At 44.9% G+C, this 21,819-nt stretch overlaps 1 long non-coding RNA gene across 2 annotated transcripts; it reads left to right on the forward strand.

Moving 5' to 3' along the window:
• Positions 1-1,028: 1,028 nt before the first annotated feature.
• LOC138744018 (uncharacterized) lies at positions 1,029-15,763 on the forward strand. 2 transcript variants are annotated; one of them, XR_011345195.1, is made up of 3 exons: positions 1,029-1,903; positions 10,964-11,108; positions 15,216-15,763. It is a non-coding gene; the product is annotated as an uncharacterized lncRNA (long non-coding RNA). The 2 variants fall into 2 exon arrangements; XR_011345196.1 differs by lacking the exon at positions 10,964-11,108.
• The last annotated feature ends 6,056 nt before the right edge of the window (positions 15,764-21,819 follow it).

The raw sequence follows: 21,819 nt of genomic DNA on the forward strand, positions 1-21,819 counted from the left end.
TAACATATAATTTAAGAAATAACATCACAATATTCGAACAAATATGGGAACCGTACATGAAATACAATAGAGAAATCCTACCATGGACCTCCACCACCTACAATGACAGAAGGAGAAGACAACGAAAGGAACTGACTCAATGTAGAAAAGTAAAAGACAAAAATTTCTTGTTTATTTTTATTAAGTGACGACATTGTTTAACGGGTTTAATGTATCTTATAGATTGAACTTTGAATAAATGGGAAGGGGGTGAGGGAGGGAGGGAAGGGAGGGGGGAAAAGGGGAGAAAATGACACTGTATATATTCAAGAGAAAAATGTCTGTATGTATTTTGGTCAGTATGGTTTACAGTGTGAAAAATAAAAAATTAAAAAAAAAAGAACATCAGGCATGAGCCACTCTGTCCCTTGGGGTCTTGGCTGACCTTTAACCTCAGTGTCATTTACTGTGCTATCCCCGTCTCCTCTCATTTCTAGAAATTCAGGGTGTAGTGGTTAGCACAGTGCTATTACTCACAAGTGACAGGGGTTCGAATCCCCCACCACCTGTCAGGAGTTTGCACGTTCTCCTCGAGTCTGTGTGGGTTTCCTCCGGGTGCTCCAGTTTCCTCCCATTTTCCTAAGGTGTACTGGGTTGGTAGGATAATTAGCCACGTGGGCTTGTGGGCCAAAAGGACCTGATGTCTTGCTGAACGTCTGAACTAAAATTAAAAGTTAAATTTAATCTATTGATCTCCTGCGTTGAATAAACACAGTGAGTGAGTCTCCACATCCCTCCAGGAGAGAGAATCCCAAAATGTCATCATCCACTCATGTTCTAATTCCTTGTAAAATCATTGATTAGCTCCTGTTCCATTCCCCTCTCAGCTAGGTCCAGTCCTTCTCCCAGTCACAGGGAAACTGTGAAAACTCCTTACAGACATGCCAGATTTGAACCTGGGATGCTGGGGTGACACCCACCAGAGCACCCTCTGTGACACCCACCATTACACCCACTGTGACTCCTGCAATTACTCCGACCATGACATGCACAACTTAACAGTGATACCCACCATTACCCTTGACACTCACCACCCACCATGAAACCCACCACTTACCGTGATACCCACCATTATCCTTGACACCCACTTGTAATTGTAAAACCCACCACTATCCTTGACCCCCAATACTAACCATGAAACCCATGGCTCTCCGTGTCACCCACCACTCACAGTGACAGCCACCATTAACCGTGATACCCATCACTATCCATGACCCCCACCACTAACTGAGATACCCACCACGAATGGTGACACCCACCGGTAACTGTGGCAACCACCATTAACCGTGGCACCTACCATTAACCACAGCACCCACCATTAACCATGACACCTGTTGCTAACTGTGACACCCACCATGAACTGTGCTCCCAATGTTCCCTTCCAACTCCGTGTTACCCAGACGGAGCAATGTTATTGATGGATTAGGCTTGAGGAAGGAGGGAAGATAGGAAGGTGAAGAGAGACTGAAGGGGAAGAGGAAGTGGAGGGGAGAAATTAAGCAAGAAAATCTGTAGCTCGTGGAGGGGAGTTCAGTACACAAAAATACTGGGGAAACTCCACAGGTCACGCGGCATCCATAGGGAGTAAAATATATCCTATAGATGCTGTGAGTTTCTCCAGCACATTTATGTATACCTCATGAAGTCAGCCAACGTTATCAGGGACCCCCCCCCCCCCCACCCCACATCACCCTGCTCACAACCTCTTCTCACTGCCAACTTCGGACAGAAGGTACAGAAGTCTGACGTCCAATACCTCTAGATTCAAGAACAGTTTCTTTCCAATGGCTATCAGTCTCTTGACCCTTTCCAAACTACCACTGGTCGACTGTCACAACACAGTTTTTTACACTGCCAGCCAAACGTGAGTATTTGCTATTTGTTAATTTTTCTTTCTTTCTCTTTGATATTTGTTATCTTTTTCTCTTCATGGTATTTTATGTGGTAATTATACTAAATTTGTGAGAGTAACTGCTTTATGAAACTGCAAAGCTGCAGCAAGTAAGAATTTCAGTGTATCTGGACATTGTATGTATATACATGATAAACCCTCATCATTCAAGTTGAGACACCGGGTTATTGATAATTTTAGCAACAATAAGTGTTTATTGTTATAGATGTACAATGTGCACATGCACGGAGATTCTTGCTTTTGTCACACAAAAAGACAACTATAATTGTATACATATTTGAATTAAAATGAAGCAATAAGCATAACAGATAATGAGCGTTCACTGTATCCTGGTCTGCTGACAGTCCTTTTGTGGAGTTGGAGCTGTCCCTGCTTAGTGTTAAGTGTTTAATCTTGTTCCCCTTTTCTGGGAACTTTATTTTGTGCAATTCGAATGGCGTTGCAGTGAGGGTGAATGGATAGGAAGCAGAACCAAGCTTTTCACCCTGCACTCTTTATGAAAACCAGCTCAATTCAATTCAAACCTTGCCAAATGAGCCCCAGCTCAAAATTCTGATGGGCCACCTTTCCCCACGGACGCTGCCCTGACCTCCTGAGACCCTCCCGCTTCACCTCAGTTGCTCAAGATTGCAGCCTCTGCAGGTTTTGATCCAAGTCCGGGTTTGGTGCTGACGACCTCTCCACTGCTTCAGCGCACTCAGCACCTTCGCTTGGCATTACGCATTCTTTTGGACAGTTCTGGACAGATGATCTTTGCAATTTCAGTGCTATGAATTGCATTAACGAAACGAGTGAAAATTTGATTGTCGAAGACAGGATTGTTGCTCGCGCATTAAGGATATTCCAATGTCAAGCTCTGTCATCACAAATGATATCCTTTGGAATATTAATTCCATTAAAGGAAATTGCCAGACTGCACTCTGCCACACAGAAAGCAATTGCAATTAGACAAATGTAAGAGGGCCTTTCTAAACTTCAGGGGGTGGAGGTCGTGAAAGATTGAGTTGGGCACGAGGAGGCAGTGAAAGTTAGTCACTGGAAGGGTAAAAGGCAAAGCTTTCACACAGAGGTTCATTGGAACGTGGATGCTTCACAGTCAGGGGTTTCCTCTGCCAGAGACCTTGGTGTAATTTATAGGTAATTGAAAGAGAATAGTCTTTCCTTGTGGTGTGTGTGCTCCTCAGGGAGAGGGGAGGGCCAGTTTCCAATGATTACAGGGGTCCGCGAGGTTTGAATAACAATATTGAGATCATTTAATCAGAAAGTTCACAAAAGAAATTAAAATGAATAAAATGTTTTATTCATTCATCGCTATGTGCTGGACTGCTTGCACTGCCCAGGAATATCTGGGACATCCACTTCTTTAAAACAGACAGCATATGATGAGCAGAGTGTTGTGAATTTTTGGTATGTCACCAAACACTCTTGCAGAGGTGCCAATGCTCAGGACAAGCAAAAACTACAGAGAGTTGTGTACTCGGCCGGCTTCAGTCTTCACTCCATTGAGGATAGTTACAAGAGGCGGCGTCCTCTATCCTCAAGGGCCCTCACCATCCACTGCTACCATTGGGAAGGAGGTACAGAACCTGAAGTCCAACACTCAGCGGCTCAAGGGCAGCTTCTTCCCCTCTGCCATCAGATCTCTGAATGGACAAAGAACCACAGACGCGACCTATTTTTGCAGTAATGTATTTATCTTTTAAATGTAAATTTACAGCAACATTTTCACTGCAACACTGCGGCAAAGCAACGAATCTCGTGACATGTTCGAGACAATAAATTCTGATTCTGAATTTCTCAAGTGTGGGCTCCCTTTGGGAAAGGGAATAATTTAAAAATGGTCACTTTCCTGTCGTGGGATCTGGAAACTGTCCTGCAAATAAAGGGTGGTGGTAATTCGAAGCAAGTGAATAAATACAAATACTTATTTCAAATTATATCTGTATATACGTGATTATTGTGTGCTGTGTATTGTGTGCGTACTGCATGTGTAAACCGTGTAGTCCAGAGAAACTGTTTCACCTGGTTGTATATGTACAGACAGAATCAAAATTTATTGTCACAAACGAGTCATGAAATTCACTGTTTTGTGGCAGCATCAGGGTGTAAACATTCATATTATAACCGTCTTACAACATTACTATAAAAAAAAATTAAAAAGTGCACAAGAAGTAAGGCTGTGTCTTTGGTTCATTGATTATTCAGGGATCTGATGGCAGCAGTAAGAAGCTGTCCTTATGTTATTGGCTCCTGTACCTTTTTTTTCCCAATGGTAGCAGAATGAAGAGGACGTGGTCTGGGTGGTGGGCGTCTTTGGGGATAGAGGCTCCTTTTTTAAGACACCGCCTCATGTAGGTGTCCTCGATGGAGTTAAGTCTGGTGCCTGTGATGTTGTAGGTCATGTTAACAACCCTCTGGAGTTTATTCTTGCCCTGAGAGCTGGCGCCTCCATACCAGATAGTGATGCAACCAGCTGGAATGCTCTCCACGGTACACCTGTAGAAGTTTACAGGAATGTTTGGTGACGTACTGAATCTCCTTTGGCACCTCACATAGTATAACCGCTGGCAAGCCTCCTTTGTGATTGCATCAATGTGGAGGCTCCAGGACAGATCTTTGCAGACGTTGACAGCCAGGAATTTGATAAACCTGAACCTGAACTTGAACTAATGTAGCTATTATTTCGTCATTGTCACCTTATCGTTTGTGGGACCCCGCAAACAGTTCACTGCATTTCCGATAGCGTAAGAGTGGTCACACTTAGAAGGGAAGGGAGGGGCACCTTCTCCACACAGAGGGTGGTGGTTGTTTGGAGTGAGCTGCCAGAGGAAGTGGTAGAGCCGGGGACAATTATAACATTTATTAAACAGAGAGGAAAAGTTCAACAGGGATAAGCAAAAAAAAAACCACAGGTGGATGAGACTAGCTTGAGTAGACAACATGGTCAGCATGGACAAGATGGGCCAAAGGGCCTGCAAGACTCTCCTCTTGGCCTCTCTCTGATTAGATTTCTTTTCAAACCTGATTCCAATTCCAGTTACCTCTTCTTTCCCATGTTCTTCAAATGTTCCCTCTTCCAAGCCCCTTCCTTACAAAGTGGAAGTTGTTTTCAAATAAGATATTGCCTGTCAAGGGTCCTACTGTTCTCTCTGCACTGGGACATTTTTTTGCTAAACCCACTCTTTAGACCTCAAGCATCTCTCTCAGATTTTTAATGCTTTTAAAAAAAAACTCTGGTCAAAGAACAGATTTGGTTTCTTTCACAAGGGAGTAAATGTCTGCAGTGGAGCAGCTTAGGACACCCACACAGTGAGACAGAGAGACCCAGCAATGCCTTCAATCCATCAGTATTGAGTTATTCTACACACCAATCAATCTGCCTTTACAGGATAATCACCAATCTAAATCACATTGGCGTGAGATAACATATGTATGAAGGCCCAGAATTGACTTTTATTTTATTTGTGGAATTGAGTGCTTTGTGCACTGTTGATGAATTGCTCACCTCACAGCCAGCTCTGTGTCACAGTTAAATCAGCAGAATGGTCCACACACCCTGAAAGACTCCACAAAATTCTCTTAAAGCACGGAGCTCATTGTGTGAAATTACTGTGGAAGGAGTGACTCTCTGGGGAGCCATCTCTGCTCCAGTTGACAACGCCTACTGAACATACGAAATAGAAGCAGCCCCTCACAGTTAAGCAAGAAGGTCTGGGGTCGAGTGCAATATGCAACCGTGCTGGAGAAACTCTCGAAGTCATGCAGCATCCAGAGGAAGTAAATCTATCAACCCTGTACGGTTTTTGGAGGGTGGGAGGAAACCGGAGCACAAGGAGAAATCCCACTCACGTCTTGGGGAGAACATACAAGCCCCTTAAAGTTTGGCGCTGGTGCTACAGTACGTTGCACTAACCACTACGCTAACTGTGGCACACATTCTTAAAGCCTAATTTCTTACACCCTAATTTTCACAGATGCACTATTGAAAGCATCCTGTCTGGATACATCACAGCTTGACACAAGAACTGGTCCGCCCAAGGCAAAAAGAAACCACAGAGTTGTCAATTTACACGCGCACCCCCTCCCCCTCCACCGACTCCATCTTCACCATCCCACTGCATCAGGAAAGCTACCAACATTTTAAAGCTCCCGTCCCCCTCCTCCTGTTGGCAGAAGATGCGTCTCCATATTCAAGTTTCTTTCCTGTTGTTACTGGGCTCTTAAGTGGGCCCCTCATTGGTAACACGTGATGTCCTTGTACTTTTCTCTTTAACACTGTACTCTTGTTGTATTGTAAGTGTTTATTCTTACACTACCTGCTTTATTGTGTATGGGTTGACTTCCTTGGATAGCACACAAAATAAAGTGTTTCACTGCGTGTCAGTATAGTCAACAATAAACATCACTGTCTTTCCTTCAGGAACTTAATTGGCTGTTTACTGTCTGGAGGTTTGAAGCTTCAGGGACTGATATAAAACTGAATGTGGAGGAAGAGCTCAGCTGATCAGTCAGCATCCACAGAGGGACAAACACAGGTTAACATTTCAGATCGACATGCCTTCACCCAAACAGGGAAAGGATCAATTGGAGGGGAGAGAGGAAGGCTTGAAATTAAATAGAGATCTGATGCGATGGAATGCACAGTGGTGCTGGGTGGGAGAGGCTGGGGATGGCAATCATTTCCTTTGCCAGCAGATCAATACATGTGGAACACAATGGCCGAAAACCCAGAAAGTAGTGGGTGGGGGGGGGGGGTGGTTTGTTGGGGGAGCAGGAGAACAGGAACATTTGGACAGGTCAGTTCTAATAGTTTATAAAGCCATTACTGATTGGGTGGACAGTCAAAACCACAGGGTAAAAATGTCATACGCTGAAGGAACCTGCATTGAATGTAAGGGGGTGGGGATGTTTAAGGGAGATGTGCAGGGCAATATTTTTAACAGTGTGTGGTGAGTGTTTGAAATGGACTGCCAGGAGTTGTGGTAGCAGCAGAGGTTTCTTGATAGATGTGTGAATATGAAGGGAATGGAGGTATACGGATCATGAGTTTTAGTTTAATTTAGGCATTGTGTTCAGCACAGACATTGTGGGCTGAAGGGACTGTTTCGGAACTGTACTCTTCTATGTTCTATAAGTCCTGTAACATTGCTTCTGCACCAGTTTACGTTGGGCCTCATTGGAATGGGAGTTCAAGACACTGAAGCCTGATGTTATAGAATTATCCTGCACGAAACAGGCCCGTTGGCCCAATGATCCTGCTAACCAAGTTGGCATTCTGGGCTAGTCCCATTTGCCATAAACCTCTGAACCTTCCTATGCATCTGCCTATTCAAATGTCTTCTGGATGTTTTAATTGGACCCACTTCTTCAAGGTTCCTCTGGCAGCTTGTTCCAGATAGGGACTACCCTCTAAGTGAAATGTTGCCCCTTGGGTCCCTCTTAAATCTATCCCCTCTCATCTTAGCCCTACGATCTTTAGTTCTAGAATCTTCTACCCTGTGGGAAAAAAATGTGAGCATTCCAGTCTTTCATGATTTTATAAACCTCAGCCTCCAGCCTCTCCAACATCTCCCTATCAATCAAACTCTCCAGAACTGGCAACATTTTGGATTATTTCTCCTCCCATTTTGTATCCCTCTAATTCCCTCTCCCTGTGGAGCTCCTGACAGCCAATAACTTGTGCCCTAGTTACTTGAAGAAGACCGCAGAGCCCACCTCACTGACAAAAGGCAAAGGAGGAAAAACCCAACACCCAACCCCAACCAACCATTTTTCCCCTGCAGCCGCTGCAACCATGTCTGCCTGTCCCGCATCGGACTTGTCAGCCACAAACGAGCCTGCAGCTGACGTGGACTTTTACCCCCTCCATAAATCTTCGTCCGCGAAGCCAAGCCAAAGAGAGAGAGAGTTACTTAACACCACCACCTTTGATCATGCATTGTTCCATCGTGTCCCTTCCCTGCAATGGCAAGTTATGTCCAGATTGTGGTGCTACCGAGCACAATATTACCATTAGCCATTCTTTATGGAGTTGACAAGCTGAATGGCCACCCTCTACCAAGTAGAGATGGTGAATCAGATTTATTTCTGCTGATGTTATGAGACAATAAAGGCAATTTTACAAAAATAAGTTCCCACATTTCAAGAGTGATGTGTGTGTGTACATATATATGTGGGGAATGAGTGTGTATTTTTGTATGTGTGTACTTGTGTGTGTATGTACATATATGAACATATGTGTGTGTGTACTTGTGTATATGTGTGTATGTTTGTATGTCTGTGTGCATGTGAGGGTGTGTGCGCATGTGTGAACGTGTGTGTAGAATGTTTCTCTTCCTTTAACCTGCTTTTCCTCGGCCAGGCAGTCTCTGGGTGTGAAGGTTCCTGGGATGAAGCCTGTGATATGCCCAACCTCCTGTTTTTTCTATTGTAGTATCAGCTGGCCATGAATGCAGCAAATGCTCATTAACTCTGAAGGTCTGTGTATTGTTCCAAAATACAGCCATTGCTTCTTTGCTCTTTGCCTCTACCATAAATTAAGGGCAGCAGGAAATAGATACTTTGGGTGATTTGAGAAAAGAACTCTATGTGATATTAATCAAATCTTAGTGAGATGTAAAATCTAATTGATTAACAAAAAGAAATTGGATGAATAGTTGAATCATAGATTTGATGCAGCACAAAAAAAAAACAATTTGGCCAAAAGACCATGTGAGAAACAAGAGCAGGAGTGGACCATCTGGCCAGTCGAGCCTGCTCTACTGTTCTACAGGACCATGATTGATCTGCTCATGGACTCAGCTCCAATAACCCACCTGTTCCCCAAAACTCTTAATTATTCTGTTCTCCAAAGGTCTATCGGTGCCTTAAATACATGAATGAGGCTGTCTCATTGGGCAGAAAATTCCACCGATTCATGACCCTCTGGGGAAGCATACCCCCCATCACCTCTGAATCTGGCCATGGCCTCGAGTTCTGGACTCATCTACCGGAGGAAACATCCTTCAGGCTTCTTCTCCATAATTCTATGAGACCTTCTAAATTCCAGTGAGCATGGTTCCAACAAGCTGCTCAAGCTCTCAAATTATCTTCTCATTCGATGTCCTGTTTATTTCCAGAATCAGCCTGGTGACCCTCCTCTGCACCACCTCTGAATCCAGTCCTTCCTTTCTCAAGTAAAGAGACTGGAAATGCACACACCTAGTGGGGCCTCACCAGTACCCTGTACAGTGGCAACATTTCTGAGGTGGCCAAATCACGAGGGGAATAGACCGGGTGAATGCAGAGTCTTTTTCCCCCAGCAGGAGGCTGAGAAAATGGAGGACCCTGAGATTTTTACATGTGGGTGCATGGAATGGGCTGATGGAGATGGTTGTTAAGGCAGGTGCTATTGTTCCAAAATAATAAGAAATATTTTAAAAGATGCATCAATAGAGGGTGGGTTTTGTGGGATGTAGGCCAAAAGCAGGCAGATGGGATGAGTGTGGGTGGGACATTTCGTCGTTGTGGGCAAGTTGGGCCGAAGGGTCTATTTCTACACTGGGTAGCTCTATTTTATGAACCCCCCCCCCCCCCACTTCCACTGCCCACACATTAGATTGGCATCTTGGGCAACGAGGACGTGGGGCTGAAGGGTCTGTGTCAGTGCTGTGCAATACCAGGACTCCATGACTCTCCCTAACTCTCTGAGACATCTGCGGTCGAATGCAATGCCCAAAAGTGCTGGAGAAACTGCAGCATCTCTACGAAGCAAAGGGGAAGCAATGTTTCAAACCTGGGCCCTTCGTCAAGAACAACCAAAAGCTGGCAGGCACCTGAATAAAGTATTGGGGGAGGGGGGAGGAGGAGATGAGAAGAGGGAGGAAGGGCGGGCAGAGGAGGACAGGCTGGGAGCGCTGCTGTTCGAATAATTGTGACGCAAAGTCCACAGACTGCACAACAGGCTTTAATTAGCTTAAATTTGTACACACCAGGTCTCAGTACTCTGCTGGCTGTCCCTGAAGGGGCCGGCCCGAGTCTTTATATGGTCCAATGATTGACAGCCATAAGGTGGGGCCAGGTTGCCTACCTGCACGTACAGTGGTTGTCCCCAGCTGTTAGAGGCTGGTAGGAGAGAGGCCAGTGCAGTAGTTGTATCACCACACAGACCAACAGGTAAGAGGTCTAAGGTAGATACAACTGGGAGGATAGAAGGGAAAAGAGAAGCCAGAGAAGTCTCTGAAAGGAGAAGGATGAGAAGGGGGTAGGGAGTTGGAGGAAAGGATACCAAGCGATAGGGAAAGAGAGTGACTCAGGGGAGGGGGTTTAACAGAAACTGGAGAAGCCAATGCTTGTGCTGTCTGGTTTGAGAGTGCCAAGGTGTTGTTGATCCAGTTTATGGCCTCGGTTTGGCAGTGAATGAGGCCATGGACGGACATGTTAGTGAGGGAATGGTATGTGAAATCAAAATGGTTGGGCACTGGGAGGTCCTTGCTTTTGCAACAGACAGAGTGGTGCTCAATGAAACAATTTCGGAGTCTGTGTTCAGTCTCTTCGATGTAGAAGCGGCCATATCGGAAATGCCTGACACATTAAATGAATTCTGGTTGGGGGAGGTGTAGGTGCAAGTGCAGGATTTCATGCAGTCACAGGGGTAGGTACTGAGGGAAAGGATGAGTGAACAAGGGAGTCCTGGAGCAAGCGGTCCCTGCAGAAAGCAGAGGGGAGGGGAGGGGAAGATGTGTCGGGTGGTGGGATCTATGATTTGCTGCTCCCGCGTCATCTTTACAATGGTTCATCCATTAAAGACACACTGTTCTCACTATGTGTCTCTGTTTCACTCAACCAGGAGGGTTACAGATGGGAGGGATGCTAAACAATAGTGGTGGGGATGGCAGTGTGAAGGAACGTGTCTTGAAGGGATGCTGGGTTTGCCAGAATGTTAGTGGGAGGTGGCAGGAAGCAGGCTTTATTTTCATTCATTTGTGGGCCGGGAGTGTTGATGACGGCTTGCTTTTATTGTCCGTCTGTCAGAACTTGCTGGGAAAATTGCAGCAACAACTCTCCTTGACTGGCGTTTCTCGGTGTAGTCAGGCTGGGCCACTGCAAAGGGGACTTGAGCAATCAATGCAAGACAGGATCACATTCACTGGGCCCTCACTGGAAGAGGGTTGAGAAGGTCAGTTCAAAAACAACAATGCCACCCAGATGTTCAAGGTTGCACAGTGGGTTCAGCCGCTGCCTCACAGTGTTGGAGACCTGGATGTTGGAGACCTACGGTGCTGTCTGTGTGGAATTTGCACGTACTCCCTCCAACCCCATGGGTTTCCTCCCACATCCCAGTGATGCGCAGGTTGTTATGTAAATTGGCCGCTATGAAATGCCATTGATGTGTGGATCACTGGTAGAATCTGGGCAAGTTACCGAGTCGTATCGAACACAGAATCCCTTCAACCCATCATCTCTGTGCTGACCCTAACCCATGGCTTGCAATCAGGCCAATAGCCTGTCGAAATGCTCTTAAATGCATTCATTATCTCCATCAGGTCACCCTTCAGCTTCCACCCCAGGGAATACAAGCCCAGCATGTCTGATCTCACAATTCACCACACATCCTGGGGGGCATTGCCGTTGTACTCTCTGTAGTCACTTCCTTCTTACTGTGTGGTGACCAGAACGTACAATATTCCAAGTGTACTCAACCCAGTGCTTTGTGAAATTGCAACATGCCAGCCCAACATTTAAATTCTGCAGCCTTCCGTATGCCTTCTTCAGCACCATGACTGTCTGTGTGGCCACTTTCAGGCAATGATGGACGAACCCCAAGGACATTCACCGACATTCCTATACATCCCAATATTTAATATAATTCCTATCCCCATTTGACCTCCCAAATACATCAACTCAATTTTGTTGGGATTAACTTCCATCTACTGATATACTGCCCAGCTCTCCATCCAGTGTGCGGCCTTAGACAACCCTCTTCGCTCTCCACATCACCAACTTCTACATCAACTGTAAGCATACCATTCACACCTCCCACAATCACATCCAAGGTGTTTACATCCATCACAAGAAACAAAGGTCAAGGCACTGATCCCAGTGGTACTTCCGAGCAGAAGAACCTCCTTCCACTGTTGACCTCCGAGCGTTTATTTCCCAGGAAATCTCCACAAGGATGGAAGAGGGTTGTATATCAAGTATCCAAGCAGGCTAGACAAAGGAGACGCAGTGGGTGTTACATATTTGGAATTTTGGAATGCTTTTGACAAGACGCCACATGAAGCTGCTGAACAAGATAAGTGTCCATGGAATTATGGGAAAGATACTAGCATGGGCAGAGCATTGGCTGATAGGCAGGAAACAGAGAGTGGGTATAAAGAGATCATATTTTGGTCAGTTACCGTCTACCTGTGGTTTTCAAACGGGGGTCGATGTAGGGGCCACCTCTTTTTGGGCTGTTCATTAATGATTTGGATTGTGGAATAAATGGCTTTGTGGCTAAGTCTGCAGATGATTACAAAAATAAGTAGAATGGCAGGTGGTGCGGAGGAAATAGGGAGGCTGCAGAGAGACTTGAGCAGATCAGGAGAATGGACAAAGACGTGGGAAATGAAATACAATGTTGGAATGCGGACGATCATGCACTTTCGTAGAAGGAATAAAAGTGCAGTCTATCACTTGGATGGCAAGAACATTCAACATTTGGAGGTGCATAAGGATCTGGGAGTCCTCCTGTGGGTTAAAAGTAAGCCTCCAGGTTGAGATAGTGGTAAAGAAGGTGAATGCAATGTTGGCATTCAAATCTAGAGAACTAGGGTATAAGAGCAGGGATGTGATGTTGAGGCTTTGTAAGGAATTAGTGAGGCCACACTTGGACTATGGGGTACAGCTTTGGGCTCCTTATTTAAGAAAGGATGTGCTGGCATCAGAGAGGGTTTGGAGAAGATTCACAAGAATGATTCCTGGAATGAAGGGATTAACAGATGAGGAATGATTGACGGCTCTTGGACTGCCTTCTTTGAAGTTCAGAAGACTTGATAAAAGCATTTTGAAAGTTGAAAGGCCTGGACTGAGTAGATGTGGCAAAGTTGCTTCCTTTGGTAAGTGAGTCTAGGAACAGAGGGCACAACTTCAGGATTGAAGGGCGCCCTTTTAAAACAGACATGTGGAGGATTTCTTTAGCCAGAGAGTGGTGAACTTCTGGAATTTGCGCCTATGGAGGCCTGGTCATTTGGTGCATTTATTAGGTATCTGAATAGTCAGGGTATCAAAAATTTATGGGGAGAAGGCAGGGGAGTGGGGCTGATTGGGACAATGGATCAGCTCATGATGGAATGTTGAGGCAGATTTGATGGGTTGAATGGCCTACTTCTGCTCTTTTATCTTATGGTCTTATGATCTTATGCATGTATCAGGGTGGCCATGGGGTGCGAAGGTTTTACCCACTGGGATTGAGTTAGCAGAGATGGACCAAATGAATTTGAGGTCAGGGTAGAGGTTTGGCAGCAAAGTGGATAAAGTTGATGAGGTCCTCATGGGTACAAGAGGCAGAGCAGACTAAATGGGCCAAATGGCCTACTTCTGATCCTATATCTTATGGTGTTAAGGTCTTAAGAATATAGAACATTATAGCAAAATGCAGGCCCCTCAGCTTATGACATTATGCCACCCAATGGAAACCTACTCCACAACAAGTAACCCTCATGCCCCTCTTTTTTACTTACATCCATGTGCCAATCAAAGAGGCTTTTAAATGTCCCTATTGTACCAGCCTCCACCACCACCCCTGCCAATGCATTCAGGCACTCGTCAATCTCTGTGTAAAAAACATACCTTTGACATCTCCCCTAAACTTTCCCCCTCTCACCTTAAACAGATGTCCTCTGGTATTTGATGTTGCCACTCCAGGGAAAAGATGCCGACCCCTCATCATACATATATCTGAAGACAGTTTCAATGCCCTAAGAAAAGCTCCATATCCCAAGAATGATTTTTCCTCATTATACTTAATCAATAAACTCAAAATAATCAGACCAATTGGTGTTTAACGAATATTACATATGTCTTTGAGCACGCTGCTTGGTGAATATAAATTAAGATGAACTGCATGGCAACAGGCCCTTCTGGTCCATGAGCCTGTTTCCCATCCCCCCCACCCCAAATACACCAGTCGAGGGGCCATTAATGAGCCAGAGGGTGTTTAAAGATAACTCTGCAGATTGACCATTATTACTTGCTTTTTCAGAATCGGAATCAAAATTTATTGTCACGAACAGGTCCCAAAATTCGCTGTTTTGAGGCAGCGTCACGGTGCAAACATTGCTATAAATTACATTTAAAAATAAATAAATTAATGCAAAAAGAAGAGAAAATGAGTTAGTGAGCGTGGTTCAGTGTCTGTTCAGAAATCTGATGGCAGAGGAGCTGACCTTGTGCCGCTGAGATGTTCATCTTCAGGCTCCTACCTCCTTCCTGAGTGTAGCAGGGTGAAGAGAATATGGCCTAGGTGGTGAAGAGGATAGAGGCTGCTATTGTAAGACATCACCACTTGTCCTCAATGGAGTGAAAACCAAGGCCTATGATGGACCTGGCCAAGTTCACAACACTGTAGTTTTTTCCTGTCCTGTGCTTTGGTACCTCCATACCAGACTGTGATGTAACCAGTCAGAATGCTTTCCACAATACAACTGTTGGAACTTGCAAGAGGCTTCAGTGACATACCGAATTTCCTCAAGGTCCTCGTGAAGTATAGCTGCTGGCGAGCCTTCTTCATTATTACATAGACATAGAGACCCCAGGACAGATCTTCAGTGATGAACTTGAACTTCCTAACCGTTTCTGCTGCCGACCCCTCAGTGGGATCTCCTGACTTCCTCCTGAAGTTCTCAGTCATCTCCTTGGCTTTGCTAATGTTGAGTGTAAGGTTGCTGGTGCGACATCGCTCAACTAGTTGATCTATCTTCCTCCCGTAGACTTCATCATTGCTCTCTGTGATTCTGCTGATGTTTGTAGATGGCATTTGAATTTTGCTTGGCCCCACAGTGTAGAGTGAGTAGAGCAGTGGGCTAAGCATGCATCCTTGGGGTGCATCTGTGTTGATCATCAGTGAGGAGGATCCAGTTGCGGGGAGGGGGGGGGGGTGCAGAGGCCCAGGTTTTGGAGCTTGTTGATTAGCACAGTGTTTGAAGGTGTTAAAAGCTGAGCTGTAATCGATGAAGAGTAGCCTGAAGTGCATGTTGTGTGGCCTGATGTACATTAAAATAAATCAAATTTAAATCCCCAGCTGAATGATGATGGAGTTCACGTTACCAGAACTTGGATGTCTTCATCTCTTGTCTTGGTGATTTGATGAAAAGTCTTGGCCTGAAACGTTGACCATTCGTTTGCTTCCACCGCTCGACCTGCCAAGTTCTTCCAGCAGTGCGTTTAGGAGCTCCAGTGCCTGCAGTTCCCTCTGTGTCTTCAGCAGATCAGGTCAATGGCCCCATTATGCCACAGGATACTGCCAACTCGTCACAGTTGCCTCGCCACTAACTATGCTGCACCCCACCCCCCCACTCCTTGACACAACCCTACACCAATTCCCATCCAAAGTAATTGGAAAGATTTGAAACAACATATCTGAATCGAAATTCTTGCTGAAAATGTCTCATTTACAAGTGGGAAACATGTTGCAAAACTTGCCTTTCCCCATGTTTAACAATCACCTGCTCACTTGATCGTTTACCTTCTTGAAATGAAGAGGAAACAATGTTCTATCTTTTATTCTTTGTGGTTCCTTTACCTTAATGTCTGCTTCATTTTATTCCTAATAAATATATTTTGAAATGATATGTTTGCATTAATTGCATTTTTATCAAAGCATCTTCACACTCAGGCTCTTTGTAAATAATAACTCATTTTTTTCTTGGTAATAGCCTGTTAATGAATAGATATATTGAGCTGCACCACTCACCACATTGGAACTTAATCTTGCTTCCCCCCCACCCCCTCCTGGGACTGTGATCAAGATAAGGCAGTAATTATCTGCTCCATGCTCATGGTAGAATACTTATAGACCAGAGGATGTATTAAGAGCATCCTGTGCAACTCTATCACTGCTTGGTTTGGAAGCTGTAGCGCTTCAGACTGCAAAACCCAGCAGAGGAAAGTGAAGTCAGTGGAAAAGACCATTGGGGACCTCTTCCTAGCATGGAGAACATCTACTACTTCGATGCAGGTGGAAAGCAATAAAAATTGTGAAAGACTCCACACATCCCGCATGTAAACTGTTCTCCCTTCTGCCATTTGGCAGGAGGAACCTTAGCACTTGGGCCCTTATGTCCAGAGTGGGAAACAGCTTCCCCCCGCTCCCCCCCCCCCCCACCCAAGCCATCAGGCTCTTGAACTCCCAGTATAGACGTGGATAGTTGTTGTTCGGGTTCGTGTGGGTTCCACAGGTTAAGAACCAGACCAAAGTTGAGGAACAAAGCACAAGTTTATTTCGGGGATGCAAACAGGACAACAGGGTCAATATGCTAGGCGAACCTCTACACACATGCACACACAATAAGCAAGGGGCAAATATACACTTCAGATATCGAGAGAGGAACTGACAGAGACTGGGGGAAATTACATGAACGTACACATTTAACAGTTAGGACCAAGGTGATACTATGTATCCACCCCTTGACTGGTATGGACACGGCTCTTGCTACCTAACCTTGGGACTCACCCAAACCCAGTGTGAAAGGTGCGACTTATGTGCCATGAGGAGTCCAAAGAGGCAGAACAAGAGGACACATGGCCCTTTATAGCTCTGCAGGCAGTACTGGGGGCCAATCACTCGGGGAAGGCTATGGCCAATGGCTCAAAGCCAAGTGCAGGGGCTCAGCAGCGGTCAGCCGAAGTGATTCATCTGGGCCAATTGGGTAAAGGTCAGGGATGAGTCTGGACGGGCTGCCTAGACTGCAGCACCTGGTGATTTAGGTGGGCCAATCGCAAGGGTCACCTTGATGGCTTGTGGTGAGTCTTTGACCTTGATTAGCAGGTAGTATGTCCTTCGAACAAGAGCGCAGCAGCGTCACCAGGTGGTAGATGCTGCCTGTCCATTATAATAGTGTACTATGGACTTTCAGTATATAAGACTTAGTACCTTAATATTTTAATGTGTTAACTGCCTTCCTAACTTATATCTACGTAAATATGCTCCATGGTCCCGGAGAAACGCTATCTCATCTTTACCGTGCAGGCATGGTATGAACGATAAATAAAGTTGAGCTGACTTGACTTGTTGCAATGGCTGAGAAGAAATAGGAGCAGTACAGAAATGTGCTTCAGCAGATCCCACAGCATCCCTAAGAAATGATAGGTTGTTGACCTTTCGGACCTAGGCCTTCTTCAGGAATGTCAAAAGTCAGGCAGACAGCTGAATAAAAATGTTCAGCGATGGAGAGGGAGGGCGGAGAATTGGAAGGGGAGGAGTACAGGTTAACAGGTAAAAGGTCAGAGGAAGATATAGGTGGGAGGGGAGACGATAAGATTCAAAATTCCTTTTATTGTCATGTAGTAATACAAAAAGGTCACGGAGCAATCAGTCAAACACCATACATACAGCGGTGGATCCAAACCCTGTCACTAGCTCTGTAATAGCATTGCACTAACTATGTTATAAAACTTACCACCCGAACACTCATTGCATTTAGCAGTACTTGATCTGTACTTTAAGATCAGTAATCAGTTACATACTCAGCACTGGAAGATGGGGTAACATTATAATCAGTAATAATGGTCGGAAATCTACAGACCTTTCAGTGTTGCAGATAGGAAAAGCAAATTACAGAGGTTAAAGCTATGGACAAGTTATCCTTTACTCATTCCTCTAGTGTGGCGATATTTAGTGAGCTGGCTCCCAACTGAACTTCTCCATTCTCCTACCCTAAGACTTCCAAGATCATTGACTTTTCTTTCAAATCTTCTTGCAGGTTTGACAAACTGCTGGCTCACTGAAGCTGCACTCTGCACTGTATTTTTAAGTGTGGTACTATGCATGGGCTCCCTTGCTTAACTGCTCGCAAAACAAACTTTCTTTCTGCACCTCAGTACACATAACAATAAATTTGAACTGTACTGAAAGCAGCTCTCAACTCCTGGCTGTTGGTGGTAAAGCAGTGCATCAAAAGACATTTAGTTCTTGAACCTACACTTCCTCGCCCACACTAAACTGCTTTCCCCTTCAAATCACGTCATTGATTAGTATGGACAGGGAAGGCTACTTGAAGAGCCATGGTTTGTTGAGGATCACTGAGTAGCCTTCTTCGAGCAGCAAGATCCTAAGTGATGCTAACGGTGAGTCTACAGACCTTTTGATGTAGCTGCTTCCAAAGGCTAGTGACAGACCTACCAACATAACTTCTTTTACTGAAGGTAACAGCTCTCAAATAACAGATAGGAGCTGGTACAACAATATATCAAAAACCATCATGGAGGCACAATGCACTGAAGATGCTGGAATCTGGAACAGAGCAAGATATGTATGTTGCCCTCAGAATAATCCCACACTTGTGATTTATCCCACACTTATAGTTTGATGGTTCTGGAAGAACTCCCGTAACTGAATGTACATGTTCCCGCGAAGTCCACACTTGTCCAATAGTGTAAATTTCCAGAGTTCCAGTGGAATGTTAACTCCCTGCAGTTTCATCATGAGTTTTGAAACTCTGTTCACAGTAGAGGAGAGGAACAGCTACAGGCAGGAAAGCAAATTTATATTTATTATTTAATAAAATTGACTTAAATACACTGAATTTTCTGTGTGAATTCCCTGGTGCCAGAAGTACGCAGTTTTTAAATTATGTAATACAATTTCAAAAATGCATAACTGTTTTATTTTTAATGGTGTATTAATGTCTGTAGATGTCAGAGACACATGTGAAAACCGGGGCTGTTTGACAGCTGGTTAAGCCTAGGGTCCTGTTGAAACGTTCCTATGGGACATGTTGGAAATTTCTGCACTGCCAATCAAGTCTGAGCCAGCCCGGGGAAGATTTTGCCTTCAGTTTAAGGGCGGGTTAAGCGGGCAGCTAATTACACACTAGAAATTCTGAGTTAATACTATTGCCTGATTAGCAAGCGCCTATTGTGAATTCTTCCTGTGCACACATCAACAGCAGACACTTTTGGGATGTCCAAGGGTCTGAAAATTCACTGTGAACATGATATACTATAGGACAACACTAATGACTTTACTCTCAGAAGCCTAGGGAAATCTGGCATGCTCCCAAGGTTTTTTACCAATCTTTACTGATGTACCATTGAAAGTATCCTTTCCTGGTTCATCACAACCTGGGAGGGGAACTGCTCGGCCCAAGACCTTGCGAAAACACAGAGAGTTGTGAATGGAGCTCAGGCCCCACCCCCCCCACCCCCAATCAACTCTATCTTCACCTCCCATTGACTCAGGAAAGCATCCAACATATTAAAGCCCCACTCAGTCACACTCTCCTCTCCTGCCCTTCCACCAGGCAGAAGATACACGAGAGCCAGATTCAAGGACAGTATATTTCTTGCAGTGATTGGAACCTCTTATTGGGAAGGTGCCCTTGCATTGTTTTTAATTGTACTTTTCTCTCTACCTCATACTATTCAGAGAGGAAGTCAATACTATTTAGAATGATCTGGGATTTGATGTAGAAGAGCAGTTAAAGTTATTTATTTGCTCATTTATTCATTTGTAATTATTCTATTACTTAAATAGGTTGACTTGCCTGGATAGTGTACAAAACAAAGTTTTTTTTAACTGTATCTCAATATTTGTGACAATAAATAATTCAATACAATTCAGACCATTCTCTCTATTTCCCTCTTCCACCATCTGTAATTCTGTAATGAATTCCATCTGTCCCTCATAGCCAGTCAGGCTGATGAAGTCTTTATGAAGCCAACAGGAGAAGTAACCTTCCCGCCTGCCCCACCATTCATTTTGTTTATGGTTGATGTGTCCCGGATCTTAACTGTCCTTCGACATCAAATAGCCATTGCTCTCAATTCCCAGATCATCCTAAATATTGTCAAGTAGCTCTCTAAATATCCCCAGTGATGTAGCCTCCACAAGGCTCTGACAGAGAGCTAGAGCCATACAGCACCGAACAGGCCCATGGGCTCAGCTTGTCCATCCTGACCCAGATTTGTGTGCTTGCCCCATTTGCCCGCATTTTTTTTTCTATTCATCAAAACATTCCCAATCCATCTGTGTCTTTTGAACATTGTAACTACGCCCACTTCCACAGCTTTCTCTGGCAGCTCGTTCCAAATGCGGTCCACCTCCTGAGTTGAAAGATTACCCCTCAAGTCCCCTTGAAATATTCCCCTCTTACACCTCTAGTTACATGCCTCTTAATTCCAGAGATTCACCATTCACTGAACCACCTTAAGGGTGCTATGCAAAGACAAGCTGTTCTTGTAGCATCTCTGCTCCTGCAGTAAACTGTGTGCCCCGGTGGCACCATTTGTCGGTTTACTTTGAAGAATTAACAATATCTCACCTACAGATCTCAAAGGGATAAGTCTTGAAATGTGTTCCTGCAAATTAGATTCTCTTTACGGGTGTGAACAATTCCAAGAATAAATACCTGGGATTAAGCACGACTCACCTGATTGGGGGTGGATATTTGAAACACATCACAATTTCAATCCGTTCCAATGGTGTGACTGAGTTAGCATTACTGAATGCAAGCATGATGAACTTGGCTTCCTCTGGAGTACAATTGCTGTGCAACCCAGTTCAGCAAGAATGTCTTGGACATGAGGGGTCTACAGTGAAGATTTGCCAGGGCAATGCACAGGCTATAACTGTCGGCTTGCAGTGTGTGTGTTCCCTTTGATTGAGATGTTTTTGATGCAGAAGAATGATGGGAGGGCTGGAGTGCATAACCAGACATACACACGGAGACTGGCCCTTCATCCCACCAAGTCCATGCTAACCATTGGATAGTGGCACCATTTACTTCCAGCAGGACCAGAGCTTCCCAATGCCTTGGCAATGGAAATATTTGTTTGGATGCTTCTTAAATGTTGTTGGAGTGTTTGCCTCCGTCACTTCCACAGGCAGTACGTTCTGGATAAAATCCATTCTCATTTCCCTTCTCCACAATAGGAAAAAGGTTTCTCTCCATCTACCATATCTGAGGACCTCATAATTTCCACCTCCCACCCATTGCCCCCCTCCCCCCCCCCCCACCCCCAGCCTCCTACACGTCAAGGAAGATTAACCCAGCCTCTCTGTCCCAGGTTGCATCCTGCTAAATCTCTTCTCCAACCCTCTCTAGTATAATCATGTTCTTGCCTTAGTGTGGTGACCTAAACAGGGGGGCACACAGAAGCATGAATGGGCATCTGAACTCAATGCCCCAATCACTGTGGCTCCAGTCATGGTCCACATACCACTGGCCTCTTACGTTCCCTGAACTCTAACCTTAATGGAAGGCTGGAGTGAGGTCCTGACAAATAGATGCAGGAGAAAGCATTTCAACCCTTCGATCTTGCACCGCCATGCAATACCATCATGTCTGATCATTCAACTTTAGTCACCTCTTTGTCTGAAGAGGGAATGCAAGATCATTGAGGACCCCTTCCACGCAGCACACAGCATCTTTCAGCTGCTCCCGCCAGGGAAGAGATACAGGAGAATCAGAGCCAGAACCACCAGGCTGAGGAACAGCTTCTTCCCACAGGCAGTGAGAATGCTGAACGACCAAAGGAACTGCTCACACTAACTATCTGAGACGCTCACATTTGTGAAACAGTATTTATTTATATGTATAGATGAATACTTGGCATCCATATGTATTGTCCGTCTGTACATGTGTTATGTCTGTCTGTGTGTCTGTGTGCTTTGCGCCGTGGACCAG

The sequence above is a fragment of the Narcine bancroftii genome, chromosome 10 (assembly GCF_036971445.1).
Source record: "Narcine bancroftii isolate sNarBan1 chromosome 10, sNarBan1.hap1, whole genome shotgun sequence".
Taxonomy (NCBI): Eukaryota; Metazoa; Chordata; class Chondrichthyes; order Torpediniformes; family Narcinidae; genus Narcine; species Narcine bancroftii.